The following is a 19,135-nucleotide window of genomic DNA, read 5'->3' as shown; positions in this document are numbered from 1 at the left end:
CCCCACAACGCTCCATCGCCACCCCCCACCCGCGAACGCCTCTGCCTGTCAATCAGGCAGAGGTGTTCATACCCACTGCGTCCCGAACGCATTCGGACTGTACCTACGCGTGCGCACTGCCGCTGCCAGGGTTATTACGGACCTGAATAACCTGCAAAGTACCAACCAATCAGCCCCTACCTGTCAGATTACAGGCTGTGTTTAAATTATGACATTTAGAAGCGGATTTGTTGGTACTTTATCTCTTTCCACTTTATCTCTCGCTCTAAGCTTTAATACATATGCCCTATGCTCATTCTTGTACGTGAAGCCGATCTTTGTAAAGGACAATTGGCTCCAGGGGTTTGTAGAGAAGACCACAACCTAATAAGCTATGATTGTTTTGCAGCACAATGTAAAGTGACCAGCCACTGAGACCGAGGCAGAAATGATCCTACTATATAATACAGTATTAGAGTGCGAGCTCATTTCTACAGGACAATCTCTACCTTCTGTTTCATAGAATTATATGTAATTAATCCCCTCCCTGAACAGCGCTATGTTACATGTTGTCGCTTTATACAAAATTGTAATAACAACATCATAATAATATAATACTGAAAATAAAAACAACTACACCCTGCTTATATCTGTGTTTAAACTGACATAATAAAAAATAATACACAACGTTGGAAGTGTTTGTTTTTACAACCCACTAAGACAATCTGTCGCAACATCGTCCAAAGCATTTCCGTTATTGACAACATCAAACATCACCCCACCCCAATTATCACCCACACCATTACAGGAACACAATATCTTCTCTCAAAAGAGAATATGAGACAAAACTGTTGCCATTTATTTCCCTTATATATCATATCTATGCACCATCACAGGACAATGCAATATTACATCATCTATATGCACCCATACACATTTTATATATATATATATATATATATATATACACACACACACACATATATAGATATATATTCCGTTATATGCACACACATATATATATATACACATATACACATCACACACACGTGTGTATATATATATATATATATATATATATATATATATATACACAGTATATATATATATATTCAGTCATATGCACAAATATATATATATATATATATATATATATATACACACACACACACACACAGTATATATATATATATATATATATTCAGTCATATGCACAAATATATATATATATATATATATATATACACACATACACACATATATATATATATATATATTCAGCCATCTGCAGACACAGTGTAATTGTCAGAACTTATGATTTATTAAGTACCAGGCTCTTGGGTTGCCATAATGCAAATTTCCCATTATTTAAATGTTCACGTGCGTGTAAACTTCCACAGAGCCAACTCTTAGCGCCATTAATCACAGACCTCAATCCAGCCCGATGGTGACTCTATTAACACCCAACTCACACTGCATTATTAACCCTTCCCTGCCCAAGTGACACTGGGCTGGCCTGACATTCTCTCCCCCCCCCCCCCCCACCACACTCATGACATCACCTCAGCGCTGAGGTCTTACTGCGCGATCGGCTAAACTCAGGAAATTATACAGTAATTATTCTGAGTCAGAAATAGCTGCAATGTGTAATATTGTAAATCTATGTAATTGAAACGTTAGAACCAGTAGTCTGTGTAATCCTGCTGTGAGTACACAGATTTCGCTTTTGTGGCATGATGTCTGGGGGTCAGGTTTAAAACCAGCAGAAAGGATTGTGTAGGGGGGGGGAAGACAAAAAGACATATTCAAAAAGCAACACATGAGGGAACGGGCGCACTTTACACATGTCTTCTCTGAGGAAAGACTTATTTTATTTCTTTCTCATGTCTGTAAGTAACCTGCTTATATCCTCAGCGGAGAATCCTTTTTCAATTCACTTCAACCTGTTCTGTACTTCTCCTACTGATGAATAACCGCGTATATCATATAGAAATAAAACAAAGCTACGGTGGTTTGGGAATGTGATGGGTCAGACGCATAAAATAAAAAGGATAGAAAAAAAAGAAAACTTAATATACGAAAAAAATAAAAAAAATAACCCCGAGTTCTCACAGCGTGTTTAGCCCCACACCTACACTAACTTCTGAGTAAATACCTTCAGTCACTCTTTCCATTTTCACTATGCAATTACTCCTACTGTTAAACAAATTGTCCTTAAGGTACGGTAGCAAACCATTTTTTCCCCCTGTAAAAACAGTACCAGGTTTGAACATTATAAAACTGTGACTCCAATCTCTCTTCTCTCTCCCTCTGTGCTGTGCTGCACTTGAGGGGAACATAAGCTCTCAGTTTGATCCCGCTCTCACCATTGTGCAAGAGAAGCTTTAAATCTTCAGCATTTAAGTTCATGAGAACATCAAAAAGAGAAGAAAACAAAAAAGGAAAATATAAAGAAAAGTGGTAGAAAGCAGACACGACAATATTAAAGCAGGCTACTAAAGCATATCTACCTGCAAACAGCGCTGATTTCCCCCATGTACTATACATTCTATTCTGCCTTTTGCTAACGCTGAGTAGCTGCCTTTAAATCCTCACTTTACAATAGAAAGCCAATGTACTGGAGACTTTATTATATAACCACCCCTTCCAAAATTGTGTATTATGACATCTATTTTAAATTCTAGCAATTCTTACAATAGGAAAATATAATTTACAGAACAAACGATAAACTTCAAAAAGTACATTCAGCAGATATGTGAAAAGTGACATTAATGTGAACTAAAGGATAATCACGTAGCTAAGGAAAAAAAAAGTTTTATTTGTGAAGAAAAGACATCTAAAAGAATACATGAAATACAACACAGGTCCTAATGGATACGCCAGGGGGAAAAGGGGATTATGATGACCAACACTGGTCAGAAGAGGTGGACAGCGGTTGCGTGCCATGATGGCCGAGGGTCATTGGTCATGCCCACTCCACAGAAGGGAGAAAGATTGAGGCTATTTCTTAAAAACCCATGACTACAGCAGCATATGAAGCAGGAGGGTTTGGGATTTAACCTCATTTTGCTGTAGACCTGAGGCACTGTGGAACTGTACCATGCAAGGCAGCAGTCTCAGAGAAGAAGTCACAGGGAAGAAAAAGTTTCATGCTCCTTAGAAGACTTACTGGGAAGAGAGTGAGCTGAGCAGCGGGGCTTGCAGTCCTGACAGTCCTGGTTCCTTGCTGTAATACTTGTGTTCTGGCTGGGGGAAGCGGGGGTTGCAGAATGGTGAAAGGAGAAAAAGAGATGAATAAACAGGAAGTGCTCTGCAGCTGAGGCTCACTTTAAAGTGAAAACTCAGTGGAACATTGCCCTTTGTAGGCAACAACAGGGGACATGCCTATAACAGTAGCGATGTCTGCTGCTTCTAAAAAGAAACCACAAGCATTCCTCAAGTCAGTCTCCGCTCTAAAAAAAAAAAAAAAAATGAGATGAGTTGGAGCTTGCAGGTAATACAGAAGTTGCAGAGGACACTATGAAACTCTTATTACTGAAACAGATTTCTTCTCTTCTTCTGACCACAATCCCCCATCTGTAGGCACATACCAAACTAATTACATCGGTGTACTGGACCAACAAACAGTAAAATAGCGCCCCCCCCCCCCCCCCCCCCCCCCCCCCCCATTTCTTCTAGACAGCTTATGAGCTCATTGTTCACATAAGTCCATACATCTCCCAGCCCCGCTCTGTGATATAATACACACTGCAAGCCGTATCCTCCATCATATCTTCCACCATGGCAAGATCATCTTCCTGCTAATAACTCTCTGGCTGCTGTACTGCTAGATCCTAATTAGGGAACCTCTTGTACCTAGGTAGCCAACACCCCACCTGTTGCTCAGCAAGCCTTTGGCAGGGCATGCTGGGACCTCTGGTTCCAAATGAGCTTGGGAGCTACAGACTGTCTAAACCAGGTTTCCCAGGACCCTCTAAGTTACTGAGACTTGACGGTCCCAGGAGCTACTTAGATGTATGCACAATATTTATATATCAGCATTCATTTATGTAGCACCAGCATATTCTGTTGCGTTTTACAATAAAAAATATAAAGGGAGACATGTGAAGATTGTAACAGAAAGAGAGGTAACAATCATTTTAAAATAATCATGTTAAAACAAATTAAAGAAACATCTAACAAAATAGAAATAGGAGGCAGAAAAAATATATACTGTGACCAGCAAACATCTGTAAGGTTTTCATTTTAAGCAAGTCTAATGCTACATAGTAACTGGCATATAGAGGGGTAACTAATTAGCCGCAGTAATTTACCGCAGCTAATGGATTCGCTGGGAGCTATCCTATTATGGGCAGTACAGATGGGGTAATGGTTAGCATTGACACACAGCACTGAGGTCATGGGTTCGATTCCCACTATGGCCCTAACTGTGCGGAGTTTGTATATTCTCCCCGCACGTGCGTGGGTTTCCTCCCACAATCCAAAAATATACTGGTAAGTTAATTGGATCCTAACAAAATAAACCCTAGCATATGTGTGTGTGTGTGTGTGTGTGTGTGTGTGTGTGTGTGTGTGTGTGTGTGTGTGTGTGTGTGTGTGTGTGCGTGTACATGTGGTAGGGAAAAATAGATTGTAAGCTCCACTGGGGCAGGGACTGATGTGAATGGGCAAATATTCTCTGTAAAGCGCTGCGGAATATGCGTGCAGCATATTTCCAATCCAAGTTCCGTTGTGCTCCGTATACAGACTCAGTGACACACTATATACAGGCATACACTGCCTGAGGACCACAGCCACACCACTCAGTTCAACTGCGGGCACTCCTTACTGTCCCCTCTCAGTGCCGGGGGTACAGGGAGCTGGCTCTCCCTGTTCCACGTCATCCCCCAATCATGCGTCCACTCTGCCATAGTGCTGGGGTGCCAATGTGGCAATGCAGCATTGAGGAACTAGGTCATGATTTTTCTGGGCTAGAGGGCTGTGCGCCGACTGCTGGGGACAATGGTAGAGGTGAGCATGCCTTGGGCATGTCAGGCACATGTACTTAACTTGACTGGGGAAAAAACCACAGGGCGGACCTACCCCCTGTGGAATTGTGTGTTGGATTAGGATAAAATGAGGCCGGCAAACCTTGTTTAAGGTATATCTTCTGTGACATCAAGAAGAATTGTATTGCTGTGAACATCTGTATGCTGATATACCCCCCCAACCAGTACCAGCAAAGGGCAAGAATCTTTTTTTTTTAAGACTGCTTGAGCAATAAACATCTTGCCTCCAAGACAACTCTATATTTATTCTGCGACCAACAGGAGGGCACCACTGCAATCCAGTTCTCCAACTCTCCGCACTCTGCCAGCTACTGTACAGGGACTGGTCCATGAGGAGTGACCAGTGGGAATCAGCAGAGCCTATCAGGAGGTGTGTCAGCAGTGTGTCTACGCATACACAACAGTAAGCAGTATCAGGTGCCAATGGTAGGAGCCTGAGTGTAAAGAATCAGTGCCAGGTGCCGCTTGAAGGAGCCTGGTGGTGGCAGCAAGTTACCAGCCCACTGCGCAGTGGGTGGAGTGAGTAATAAGTCTGTGATCGATTGGAGTAGGTAGTGAGGCGAATCCAGTCACACTACACAGATCCATCCCCCTACACTGCAAAACCAACAATTAATTGTTATATTAAGAATGCCTTACTCCAATATCTCATCAAGTACCAAATTATTTGGCAGGAGTATAGCTTCGGCATTTTGCCTATTTTGCAAATGTAGGCGGAGTCAGACAGAGCAGGGGCAGAACGAGGGGGTAGGGGCAGACTGCGGTGATCCGGGTTCCTTTGTATATCTATGTATATAAAAGTAAAAATATCTATATATATTTGTTCTTCACAGGCACCTACATGGCCTGATGGATCTGGAGCAAAATTGGTAAATACCCTGCATTATCCAACTTAAAAAACTGGCAGTGTTCAAACTAAAGAAATCTACCCCTTTTCGAGGCCAGTGCCATATATCTGAATATATATATATATATATATATATATAATAAGAATTTACTTACCGATAATTCTATTTCTCGTAGTCCGTAGTGGATGCTGGGGACTCCGTAAGGACCATGGGGAATAGCGGCTCCGCAGGAGACTGGGCACAAAAGTAAAGCTTTAGAACTACCTGGTGTGCACTGGCTCCTCCCCCCATGACCCTCCTCCAAGCCTCAGTTAGGATACTGTGCCCGGACGAGCGTACACAATAAGGAAGGATTTTGAATCCCGGGTAAGACTCATACCAGCCACACCAATCACACCATATAACTTGTGATCTAAACCCAGTTAACAGCATGATAACAGAAGGAGCCTCTAGAAAAGATGGCTCACTACAGCAATAACCCGATTTTTTGATAACAATAACTATGTACCAGTATTGCAGACAATCCGCACTTGGGATGGGCGCCCAGCATCCACTACGGACTACGAGAAATAGAATTATCGGTAAGTAAATTCTTATTTTCTCTGACGTCCTAGTGGATGCTGGGGACTCCGTAAGGACCATGGGGATTATACCAAAGCTCCCAAACGGGCGGGAGAGTGCGGATGACTCTGCAGCACCAAATGAGAGAACTCCAGGTCCTCCTCAGCCAGGGTATCAAATTTGTAGAATTTTACAAACGTATTGTACTACAAATCCAACGAGCAATAGTCTGCTTAGAAGCAGGAGCACCCAGCTTGTTGGGTGCATACAGAATAAACAACGAGTCAGATTTTCTGACTCCAGCCGTCCTGGAAACCTATATTTCCAGGGCCCTGACAACATCTAGCAACTTGGAGTCCTCCAAGTCCCTAGTAGGCAGGCACCACAATAGGTTGATTCAGGTGAAACGCTGAAAACCACCTTAGGGAGAAACTGAGGACAAGTCCTCAATTCCGCCCTGTCCGAATGGAAAATCAGATGAGGGCTTTTACAGGATAAAGCCACCAATTCTGACACGCACCTGGCCCAGGCCAGGGCCAACAGCATGACCACTTTCCATGTGAGATATTTTAACTCCACATATTTAAGTGGTTCAAACCAATGTGACTTTTGGAACCCAAAAACTACATTTAGATCCCAAGGTGCCACTGGAGGCACAAAAGGAGGCTGTATATACAGTACCCCTTTCACAAACGTCTGAACTTCAGGGACTGAAGCTAGTTCTTTTTGGAAGAAAATTGACAGGGCCGAAATTTGAACCTTAATGGACCCCCATTTCAGGCCCATAGACACTCCTGTTTGCAGGAAATGTAGGAATCGACCTAGTTGAAAATTCCTACGTCGGGGCCTTACTGGCCTCGCACCACGCAACATATTTTCGCCAAATGCGGTGATAATGTTTTGCGGTTATATCTTTCCTGGCTTTGATCAGGATAGGAATGACTTCATCCGGAATGCCTTTCTCCTTCAGGATCCGGCGTTCAACCGCCATGCCGTCAAACGCAGCCGCGGTAAGTCTTGGAACAGACAGGGTCCTTGCTGGAGCAGGTCCCTTCTTAGAGGTAGAGGCCACGGATCCTCCGTGAGCATCTCTTGAAGTTCCGGTTACCAAGTCGTTCTTGGCCAATCCGGAGCCACGAATATAGTGCTTACTCCTCTCCATCTTATAATTCTCAGTACCTTGGGTATGAGAGGCAGAGGAGGGAACACATACACTGATTGGTACACCCACTGTGTTACCAGAGCGTCTACCGCTATTGCCTGAGGGTCCCTTGACCTGGCGCAATACTTGTCGAGTTTTATAAACATGTGGAAGACTTCTGGGTGAAGTCCCCACTCTCCCGGGTGGGGGTCGTGTCTGCTGAGGAAGTCTGCTTCCCAGTTGTCCACTCCCGGAATGAATACTGCTGACAGTGCTATCACATGATTTCCGCCCAGCGAAGAATCCTTGCAGCTTCTGCCTTGCCCTCCTGCTTCTTGTGTCACCCTGTCTGTTTACGTGGGTGACTGCCGTGATGTTGTCCGAATGGATCAACTCCGGGTGACCTTGAAGCAGAGGTCTTGCTGAGCTTAGAGCATTGTAAATGGCCCTTAGCTTCAGGATATTTATGTGAAGTGATGTCTCCAGGCTTGACCATAAGCTCTGGAAATTTCTTCCCTGTGTGACTGCTCCCCAGCCTCGCAGGCTGGCATCCGTGGTCACCATGACCCAGTCCTGAATGTCGAATCTGCGGCCCTCTAGAAGATGAGCACTCTGCAACCACCACAGGAGAGACACCCTTGTGCTTGGTGACAGGGTTATCCGCTGATGCATCTGAAGATGCGACCCGGACCATTTGTCCAGCAGGTCCCACTGGAAAGTTCTTGCGTGGAATCTGCCGAATGGGATTGCTTCGTAGGAAGCCACCCTTTTTCCCAGAACCCTTTCATTGATGTACTGAGACTTGGCTCGGTTATAGGAGGTTCCCGACTAGCTCGGATAACTCCCTGACTTTCTCCTCCGGGAGAAACACCTTTTTCTGGACTGTGTCCAGGATCATCCCTAGGAACAGAAGACGAGTCGTCGGAATCAGCTGCGATTTTGGAATATTGAGAATCCAATCGTGCTGCCGCAACACTACCTGAGATAGTGCTACACCGACCTCCAACTGTTCCCTGGATCTTACCCTTATCAGGGAATCGTCCAAGTAAGGGATAACTAAAATTCCCTTCCTTCGAAAGAGTATCATCATTTCGGCCATTACCTTGGTAAAGACCCGGGGTGCCGTGGACCATCCATACGGCAGCGTCTGAAACTGATAGTGACAGTTCTGTACCACAAACCTGAGGTACCCTTGGTGAGAAGGGTAAATTGGGACATGAAGGTAAGCATCCCTGATGTCCCGAGACATCATGTAGTCCCCTTCTTCCAGGTTCGCAATCACTGCTCTGAGTGACTCAATCTTGAATTTGAACCTCCGTATGTAAGTGTTCAAGATTTTAGATTTAGAATCGGTCCAACCGAGCCGTCCGGCTTCGGTACCACAACAGTGTGGAATAATACCCCGTTCCCTGTTGCAGGAGGGGTACCTTGATTATCACCTGCTGGGAATACAGCTTGTGAATGGCTTCCAAAACTGCCTCCCTGTCAGAGGGAGACATCGGTAAAGACGACTTTAGGAAACGGCGAGGGGGAGACGTCTCGAATTCCAATTTGTACCCCTGAGATATCACCTGAAGGATCCAGGGGTCTAATTGCGAGTGAGCCCACTGCGCGCTGAAATTCATTGAGACGGGCCCCCACCGTGCCTGATTCTGCTTGTAAAGCCCCAGCGTCATACTGAGGGCTTGGCAGAGGCGGGAGAGGGCTTCTGTTCCTGGGAACTGGCTGATTTCTGCAGCCTTTTTCCTCTCCCTCTGTCACGGGGCAGAAATGAGGAACCTTTTGCCCGCTTGCCCACGAAAGGACTGCGCCTGATAATACGGCGTCTTCTTATGTTGAGAGGCGACCTGGGGTACAAACGTGGATTTCCCAGCTGTTGCCGTGGCCACCAGGTCTGAAAGACCGACCCCAAATAACTCCTCCCCTTAATAAGGCAATACTTCCAAATGCCGTTTGGAATCCGCATCACCTGACCACTGTCGTGTCCATAACCCTCTACTGGCAGAAATGGACAACGTACTTAGACTTGATGCCAGTCGGCAAATATTCCGCTGTGCATCACGCATATATAGAAATGCATCTTTTAAATGCTCTATAGGCAATAATATACTGTCCCTATCTAGGGTATCAATATTTTTAGTCAGGGAATCCGACCACGCCAACCCAGCACTGCACATCCAGGCTGAGGCGATTGCTGGTCGCAGTATAACACCAGTATGTGTGTAAATACATTTTAGGATACCCTCCTGCTTTCTATCAGCAGGATCCCTAAGGGCGGCCATCTCAGGAGAGGGTAGAGCCCTTGTTCTTACAAGCGTGTGAGCGCTTTATCCACCCTAGGGGGTGTTTCCCAACGCACCCTAACCTCTGGCGGGAAAGGATATAATGCCAATAACATTTTAGAAATTATCAGTTGTTATCGGGGGAAACCCACGCATCATCACACACCTCATTTAATTTCTCAGATTCAGGAAAACTACAGGTAGTTTTTCCTCACCGAACATAATACCCCTTTTTGGTGGTACTCGTATTATCAGAAATGTGTAAAACATTTTTCATTGCCTCAATCATGTAACGTGTGGCCCTACTGGAAGTCACATTTGTCTCTTCACCGTCGACACTGGAGTCAGTATCCGTGTCGCCGTCTATATCTGCCATCTGAGGTAACGGGCGCTTTAGAGCCCCTGACGGCCTATGAGACGTCTGGACAGGCACAAGCTGAGTAGCCGGCTGTCTCATGTCAACCACTGTCTTTTATACAGAGCTGACACTGTCACGTAATTCCTTCCAACAGTTCATCCACTCAGGTGTCGACCCCCTAGGGGGTGACATCACTATTACAGGCAATCTGCTCCGTCTCCACATCATTTTTCTCCTCATACATGTCGACACAAACGTACCGACACACAGCACACACACAGGGAATGCTCTGATAGAGGACAGGACCCCACTAGCCCTTTGGGGAGACAGAGGGAGAGTTTGCCAGCACACACCAGAGCGCTATATATATATACAGGGATAACCTTATATAAGTGTTTTTCCCCTTATAGCTGCTGTATTTTTAATACTGCGCGTAAATAGTGCCCCCCTCTCTTTTTTAACCCTTTCTGTAGTGTAGTGACTGCAGGGGAGAGCCAGGGAGCTTCCCTCCAACGGAGCTGTGAGGGAAAATGGCGCCAGTGTGCTGAGGAGATAGGCTCCGCCCCCTTCTCGGCGGCCTTATCTCCCGTTTTTCTGTGTATTCTGGCAGGGGTTAAATTCATCCATATAACCCAGGAGCTATATGTGATGCATTTTTTGCCATCCAAGGTGTTTTTATTGCGTCTCAGGGCGCCCCCCCCAGCGCCCTGCACCCTCAGTGACCGGAGTGTGAAGTGTGCTGAGAGCAATGGCGCACAGCTGCAGTGCTGTGCGCTACCTTGTTGAAGACAGGACGTCTTCTGCCGCCGATTTTCCGGACCTCTTCTGTCTTCTGGCTCTGTAAGGGGGCCGGCGGCGCGGCTCTGGGACCTATCCATGGCTGGGCCTGTGATCGGTCCCTCTGGAGCTAATGTCCAGTAGTCTAAGAAGCCCAATCCACTCTGCACGCAGGTGAGTTCGCTTCTTCTCCCCTTAGTCCCTCGATGCAGTGAGCCTGTTGCCAGCAGGTCTCACTGAACATAAAAAACCTAAAACTAAACTTTTCACTAAGCAGCTCAGGAGAGCCACCTAGTGTGCACCCTTCTCGTTCGGGCACAAAAATCTAACTGAGGCTTGGAGGAGGGTCATGGGGGGAGGAGCCAGTGCACACCAGGTAGTTCTAAAGCTTTACTTTTGTGCCCAGTCTCCTGCGGAGCCGCTATTCCCCATGGTCCTTACGGAGTCCCCAGCATCCACTAGGACGTCAGAGAAATATATATATATATATATATATATATATATATATATATATATGGGATGCAGTTAATCTGCAGACTGTCGAGATCCCGGTGGTCAAGATACAGATGCCAGAATCTCGACAGCAGACAATGCCAGAATCCCGAGAGCCGGAATCTTGGCGCACAGGAGCTATTCCCACTCGACACACATAGACAAAATCTACACTGGCTCCCATTCCCCTACAGAATCCTCTTCAAACTCCTCACCCTCACATACAAGGCCATCTCTAATTCCACTGCTCCCTACATCTCCAACCTCCTCTCCCTGCATACTCTCTCCCGCCCCCTACAGTCGACCAATGACCGTCACCTCTCCATTGCCCTGGTCACTGCTTTCCATGCTCGAGTTCAAGACTACTCTCTGCTTATTCTCCTTGACCTCTCTACTGCTTTTGACGCTGTAGACCACCCTCTCCTCCTGCAAATCCTTTACTCACTTGGTTTGCGAGATACTGCTCTCTCCTGGCTGTCCTCCTACCTTTCTGACCGTTCCTTCTCTGTCTCCTCTCATGACTCCACTTCCCCTCCACTTCCTCTACCAGTAGGTGTCCCCCAAGGTTCTGTTCTTGGGCCTCTCCTTTTCTCTCTCTACACATCCTCATTAGGTGAGCTCATTAGCTCTTTTGACTTAAAATATCATCTCTACGCTGACGATACTCAAATCTACCTTTCCTCCCCTGACCTCTCCCCTGCTCTCCTCACTCGTATCCAGGGCCGGATTTAGGGGGGGGGCGAAGGGGGCGACCGCCCCCCCTAACACAGTCATAGCCACGCCCACTTTTGCGCTGAAGAGAGCTCTCCAGGGAGAGCCTGAGGCAGAACGCTGTGCTGCAGCCTATACCACAGCAGCACAGAGGAGCCAGGAGAGCAAGGGTTACAGAGCATTTGCCCCTCACTTGCAGGTGTGTGGGTACTAGGGCTAATAAATACAATTACCCCATAGCACAGTCACATGTAGATAGAACAATCACAAAGCTCTATCTCAGTCTCACTCAAAAAGTTCAGTTTTTCAGGAATTGAGAGAGGAGGAGTTAGGATTGCAGATGGGAGGAGTTGGGACTAGAGAGGGGAGGAGTCAAGATTAAACAGTAAACCGCCCCCCCTAAAAGAAAAGTCTAGATCCATCCCTGCTCGTATCTCCAATTGTCTCTCTGCTATCTCCTCCTGGATGTCCCAGCGCTTTCTTAAATTTAACATATCTAAAGGGGGGTACTCACTGAGCGATAATCTAAGCAATCTGACTAGATTGCTTAGATTTTAAGCATGATCTGTCCGTGTGTACCCCCCACAGCGATAGCGATGCGCGGCCCCGCACGTCGCTATCGCTGGTGCTAGATTGGACTGAATGCAGGCTCAATCTAGCAGGTTGCTCATTTCACCCGCTGGGTGAAATGAGCGGCCCCACCTGCACGTATGTGCTGAGTGGTTCGCTCAGACCACATCTCTCCCTTCATCTCCCCGTATATATGGACCTTAAGACTGAGCTGATCATCTTCCCTCCCTCCCGCATAACCTCACCTCCCACAATTTCATTATCCATTGATGACACAACTATCTCCTCTAGCCCCCAAGTGCGATGTCTTGGAGTAATCCTTGACTCCTCCCTCTCCTTCAAACCGCACATTCAGTACCTCTCACAAACCTGCTGTTTCCATCTCAAAAACATCTACAGGATCAGATCCTTTCTCACCAAGGACGCTACTAAGACCCTCATCCACTCACTGGTCATCTCCAGATTGGACTACTGCAATCTCCTCCTATCTGGCCTCCCTCAAAAATGCCTCTCTCCACTCCAATCTATCCTCAATTCTGCTGCCAGTCTCATCTTCCTCACCAAACGTACTAAATCCACATCCCCTCTCTTGCAGGATCTTCCCTGGCTACCCTTCCCATTCAGAATCCAATTCAAGCTTCTCACACTCACCTACAAAGCCATCACCCACTCTACTCCCTCTTACATCTCTGACCTTATCTCTCTTTACATTCCCACCCGTCCTCATCGCTCTGCTAATGCACGCCGTCTCTCCTGCCAACTGATTACCTCCTCCCACTCCTACCTACAAGATTTTGCACGTGCTGCTCCCTATCTCTGGAATTCTCTACCTCTCCCCATCCGACTCTCCACCTCTCTACAAAACTTCAAACGGGCTCTCAAGACCCACTTCTTCACCAAACCCAGCCAACTCTCCTCCTAACCCTCTTGTCTATGCTCACTATCTATCCCTTCTGTGTCACCCCGGTCTGTTAGCCCCTCACCTTTTAGATTGTAAGCTCGCAAGAGCAGGGCCTTCTTTCCTCATGTGCCTTTCCTTTTCTTACTTACACATTCTTACTCCCTTTGATGGCACCTAGCCCCAGGTTTTCTATACCTGTCCTATATTGTCTTGAACTGTAAGTGCTGTTTTCTTGTTTGCTCATTTGATTATGTACTGTGTAATGGGCGCTGCTGATCTCTTGTGGCGCTATATAAATAGAGGATAATAATAATAATAAATAATAATAATGCCCGTGCTACACCCCTTCAGTGGAACGCACTCCCCCGCTTCATTAGACTCTCCCCGACCTTGCAAAGCTTCAAACGGGCACTAAAAGCCCACCTATTCATCAAAGCGTACCCTTCCGATGCATAACCTAGTCCTGAGGCTGCTCCTCCATCCCCCTGCCTCATGCCTTGAACATCTCAGCTTTGCTTACATACTGCCATCAGGCTACCTCCAGCTTGCTTGCACCTCATGTCATCTGTCTGTCGACCCTTCCCACTAGATTGTTAGCTCTTCAGAGCAGGGCCCTCTCTCCTCTTGTTATCCAAGCCCTCTTCTCTGCACATTTCACTCGCAGCTCTCCCCTGCTCAGCGATCATCTTTACCCGCTTCTTCTCCTGCTGGTAAAGGCTCATCTCCATCTATGGCCGCCAGCCCCTAGTAGTACGATGATTACTCCCTCACTACTTACATCTTAGCTGTATTATGTATGAGAATTGTGGTGCTCTTTGTTACCTGTGCTCTATTTCTGTTATTTATTTACTGTAATGCTAAGTTTTGTCTCCCTGTACTGTCATTTGTACGGTGCTGCGAAACACTTGTGGCGCCTTATAAATAAAATGTAATAACAATAGAGTGGGAATAGAACCTGTGGCGAGCGCAGCAAGCCACCGAGCTTTCAGCGTGGCGAGCCCGCACTGGGGACTCTCTGCGCTCGCCCCGCTGCCGGAATTCTGGCAAGCGGAATGCCGCTGTCAGGATAATGACAGGGCCGGCATCCCGTCCGCTGAGGCGGAAGTAGCGGTCCCGCTGCTGGGTTGTTCCCCTCCTACGGCCTCCTCCACGTCTCCTGATGTACTGGCCTCTCTCCTGGTAGCACCTCCATGCTCTGGACACTACGCTGACAGACACAGCAAACCTTCTTGCCACAGCTCGCATTGATGTGCCATCCTGGATGAGCTGCACTACCTGAGCCACTTGTGTGGGTTGTAGGGAGGTCATACAGGCACGTGGAGGCCACACACACTACTGAGCCTCATTTTGACTTGTTTTAAGGACATTACATCAAAGTTGGATCAGCCTGTAGTGTGTTTTTCCACTTTAATTTTCCACTTTAATTTAATTTTGTGACTCCAAATCCAGACCTCCATGGGTTAATAAATTTGATTTCCATTGAGTATTTTTGTGTGATTTTGTGGTCAGCACATTCAACTATGTAAAGAACAAAGTATTTAATAAGAATATTTCATTCATTCAGATCTAGGATGTGTTATTCTAGTGTTCCCTTTATTTTTTTGAGCAGTGTGTATATGTATATATATATATACACATACATACATACACATTATATATATATATATATATATATATATATATATATATATATACATAATTCATTGCTCTGTTTGTTTGTTTGTTGTCTGTCTGGTTATTAATTTGAACACCCCTACATCGATTGGGATGAAACCAGCGCGAAATGGTCCACTAGGATCCTGGACAGGTTTTAGGGGGGGTTGGGGTCCCAGTCGGACCTCACAGAGCAGAAGTTTGACCCGGGGAGCCTATTCTGGGCCTTGCACTGGATGGATTTGAATGAAAACTTCAAAGAATGGTAACACTGGATCCCAGAAGACATACTAGGGTTTTGGGATCACAGTCGGACCTCCCGTTGGTATATGCTGAGCAGAACTTTGACACAGGGAATCTGTTCTGGGCCTGCCACTGGATGGATTTGGATTAAAACTTTCATGAACTGTAATAACTGACAGAAATGGAGGTGGGAAGACAAAAATGTTGTGTACCCAAAAGCCTTAGAATAGCAACACAAGGAAAACTCTACACCCACTACTGATTGTAAAACTGAACAGAAAGGAAACTGGGGATCAGGGCTACTGGTGACACCCCTCCCCCCAAAAAGAGCGCCATTGACTGTTGACATGAAAGTCGCGCTGCATTTCGCTTGATGGAGGGGCTATGCAGCAATTGTCAGAGATAGCAGTGTAAAAATAGTCTGTGACGGAGGCATTTAAACCAACTAACTTGCAACTGCGGTATTTTTTTTTTTTTTAAATAACGTTTTATTGAATATATAAGCATATAGACAGATAGATACATCGTTGTAAACAGTAGAAGGCAAATAAGAAAGTAATGGAACATTATAATCAGGAGGGGGGGGCGCTCAATAGACATATCAATAAGTAGTTATCACGCTTGCCTCCATGTAGACAGAGTACCTAATTGTTACAATAATCCATTAGAGTTAGTAGAGGGGATGAAAGAGAAACAGGGTATGAAGATCGGGGGGGGGGGGGGGGGGAAGAAAAAGAGATAGAAGGGTCGGCCAGTCTGAGCCACCTAGAGGAACAAATTTATGGTGTCGATAAAGTGCAACTGCGGTATTGTTAGTGCTGAAGAGGTTAAATTATTCATAACTCACAAGAAGAGAAGCCTATCTCGTTATGACTATAGATGAGTAAATTGGCTCTTCTTAATTATCAGAGTTCTGTCTGCTGTCATGTGAGTGACATATCGTAGAAATCATTTCTAACACTATATCAAGGCATGGGATGAGAAATGGATAAACAGTCTAGCAGCCATGTTTAATATATGTGGAATGGGGGGGGGGGGGGAGGGGGGTTTCCCTCTTATCCCGGGGGGCATTAAATTCTCTGTCACCGAGTGCTAAATCTCCGCTTACGTAATGCGTAATGGAAGCTTTCAGTGGATGTTTACATAGGTCCCATTTTTTTTTCTTCATTGAAGAGATTTTTTTTTCTTCTTTACCAGAATTCATCTCCTTTTGATCTTACATTCAAAGCAACAGAAGCCTGATAGACATGCAAGTCTTAAAGCAAATCCAGACGCTGCAGATAAACCCACAGCGTATGACAGGCAGGAGCATCTAAAGCTTACAAAAATGAGTAGAACAGCATGTCGTCTGAGTATTACAATAGCAGAAATCAAGAGACATATTAGGTAGAACTGATCGTCCACAAAAAGAGAAAAATGGGAAAAAAAAATCAGTTCAAACAGACTATCACACAAACAGATGACCGAGGTACAGGGGAGCACCGTGTTTCACAAGAGCATCATCCATGGATATTATTTGTGGATCCTGTCAACAATGGGATGAAAAGTATATACAGAAATATGGCAAGTATGAACTGAGAAAAATACAGCCTGCTTTACGTCTACATCAGACTGAGGAGTCTAGGGCCCTCATTCCGAGTTGTTCGCTCGCTAGCTGCTTTTAGCAGCATTGCACACGCTAGGCCGCCGCCCTCTGGGAGTGTATCTTAGCTTAGCAGAATAGCGAACGAAAGATTAGCAGAATTGCTACTACATAATTTCCTGCAGTTTCTGAGTAGCTCCAGTCCTACTCCTAGACTGCGATCACCTCAGTCTGTTTAGTTTCTGGTTTGACGTCACAAACGCTTCTGCGTTCGGCCAGCCACTCCCCCGTTTCTCCAGCACTGCTGCGTTTTTACCTGGCACGCCTGCGTTTTTTAGCACACTCCCTGAAAACGGCCAGTTTCCGCCCAGAAACACCCACTTCCTGTCAATCACACTACGATCACTCGAGCGATGAAAAAACGTCGCTCGAGCTTGTGTAAATCTACAAAGTTTTGTGTGTAAGTACTTAGAGCATGCGCATTTTTGCTGTTTTTTCACTTAAACGCTGCACTGCAAAAATCGGCAGCGAGCGAACAACTCGGAATGACCCCCTATGTACTAAGCCTTGGAGAGAGATAAAATGGACAGAGATAAAGTACCAACCAACCAGCACCTAACTGCCATGTCACAGGCTGCATTTGAAAAATGTCAGATGCTAGTTGGTACTTTATCTCCATCACTTTATCTCTCGCCAAGGATAAGTATGGATGGTGTAATGGATGCAATTACTGCCTCACAGCACTGAGGTCATGGGTTCGATTCCCACCATGGCCATAACTGTGTGGAGTTTGTATATTCTCCCCGTACTTACGTGGGTTTCCTCCGGGTACCGGTTTCCTCCCACAATCCAAAAATATACAGGTAGGATAATTGGCTCCCAACAAAAAATTAACACTAGCGTGAATGTGTGTGTGTGTGTACATGTGGTAGGGAATATAGATTGTAAACTCCACTGGGGCAAGGACTGATGTGAATGGGCAAATATTCTCTGTACAGCGCTGCGGAATATGTGTGTGCTATATAAATAACTGGTAGTAATAATAATAACAATAAGTAAATAGGACCCTTTAGCTCCACTTTAGTTCTCTCCAAGGAGATGTAGATAAGCCATGAAGAGTGATAAATTGGAGAGAGATAAAGTACCAGATTGGTTGATAGTTTCTCTCTCTCTGCTTTACTACTCCCCAAGTCTTAGTACACAGACCCATCAATAGGATATTCAATTAGGGGATATTAAGAGTCTATGGCTATATGCTAATGCTAGTATCAGCCCTTCCCCTGGTGTACAAGTGTACATCTAAAGCTGGGCACACACTGGCAGATAGTTCAATCGATCTGCAAATATATCTGCCAATGATGGTTGTTCATAGTCATACACAGAAAGATGTACCAATATATCTTAAAGATATATCTGCTGTTCAATCAAAATGCAGCTATATCTGCAGATGGGGGTTGTTCCTACACACAGAAAGATACACCAATATATCTACAAGTACATTGGCCATCAGCTGTGCTGTACATGCAGTATATCTGTGAAAGACGTTGTTCACAGACATATTGCTGCAGATCAGTAAAAGATATATTGACTGCCCAATATATCTGCCAGTGTGTACCCAGCTTAACTGTGCAAGGGCTGGGATGCCCACTTTGTGCGTCTTTAGACACCACTGTACTGTGCACTAGCCCCATGCTGGGTGCTGATTCTCCATCAGAGCATGGTCTCCAATGTGAGCAATTAAGCCAAGTTACCATAGGTGCAGGGGGTGCAGCTGCTATGGGGCCCAGAGCTGAGAGGGACCCATCTTCATTGGCAAAGTCATACATTTTACACCATTGGCTGGTACAAAGGGGCCCTTAGAAACTGTTGCCTTGGGGCCTACAATATATCTAATTATGTCCCTGGACCTGCTCACTGTAATGTGATGTAAAATGAACTGGATGCATTATAATGTTACATAATATGATCTGGGCACTGTAATGAGGCACA

At 45.6% G+C, this 19,135-nt stretch overlaps 1 protein-coding gene across 3 annotated transcripts in view; it reads right to left on the bottom strand.

The window, feature by feature from the left end:
- The window catches only part of FOXP1 (forkhead box P1), a 417,384-nt gene that overhangs the window by 208,461 nt on the left and 189,788 nt on the right, over positions 1–19,135 (bottom strand). Inside the window, exon 1 of one of the 3 annotated variants that reach the window (XM_063941047.1) lies at positions 3,149–3,264. The exons of the other annotated variants lie outside the window; for them this stretch is intronic. The gene's annotated coding sequence lies outside the window, so the exon portion shown is untranslated. Of the gene's footprint in view, positions 1–3,148; positions 3,265–19,135 lie in introns of those variants that run through there. 3 annotated transcript variants of the gene reach the window in all.

This window comes from Pseudophryne corroboree, chromosome 9, assembly GCF_028390025.1.
Source record: "Pseudophryne corroboree isolate aPseCor3 chromosome 9, aPseCor3.hap2, whole genome shotgun sequence".
Taxonomy (NCBI): domain Eukaryota; kingdom Metazoa; phylum Chordata; class Amphibia; order Anura; family Myobatrachidae; genus Pseudophryne; species Pseudophryne corroboree.
Note: the sequence above shows the minus strand (reverse complement) of the source record. Positions and strands in the feature narration are given on the sequence as shown.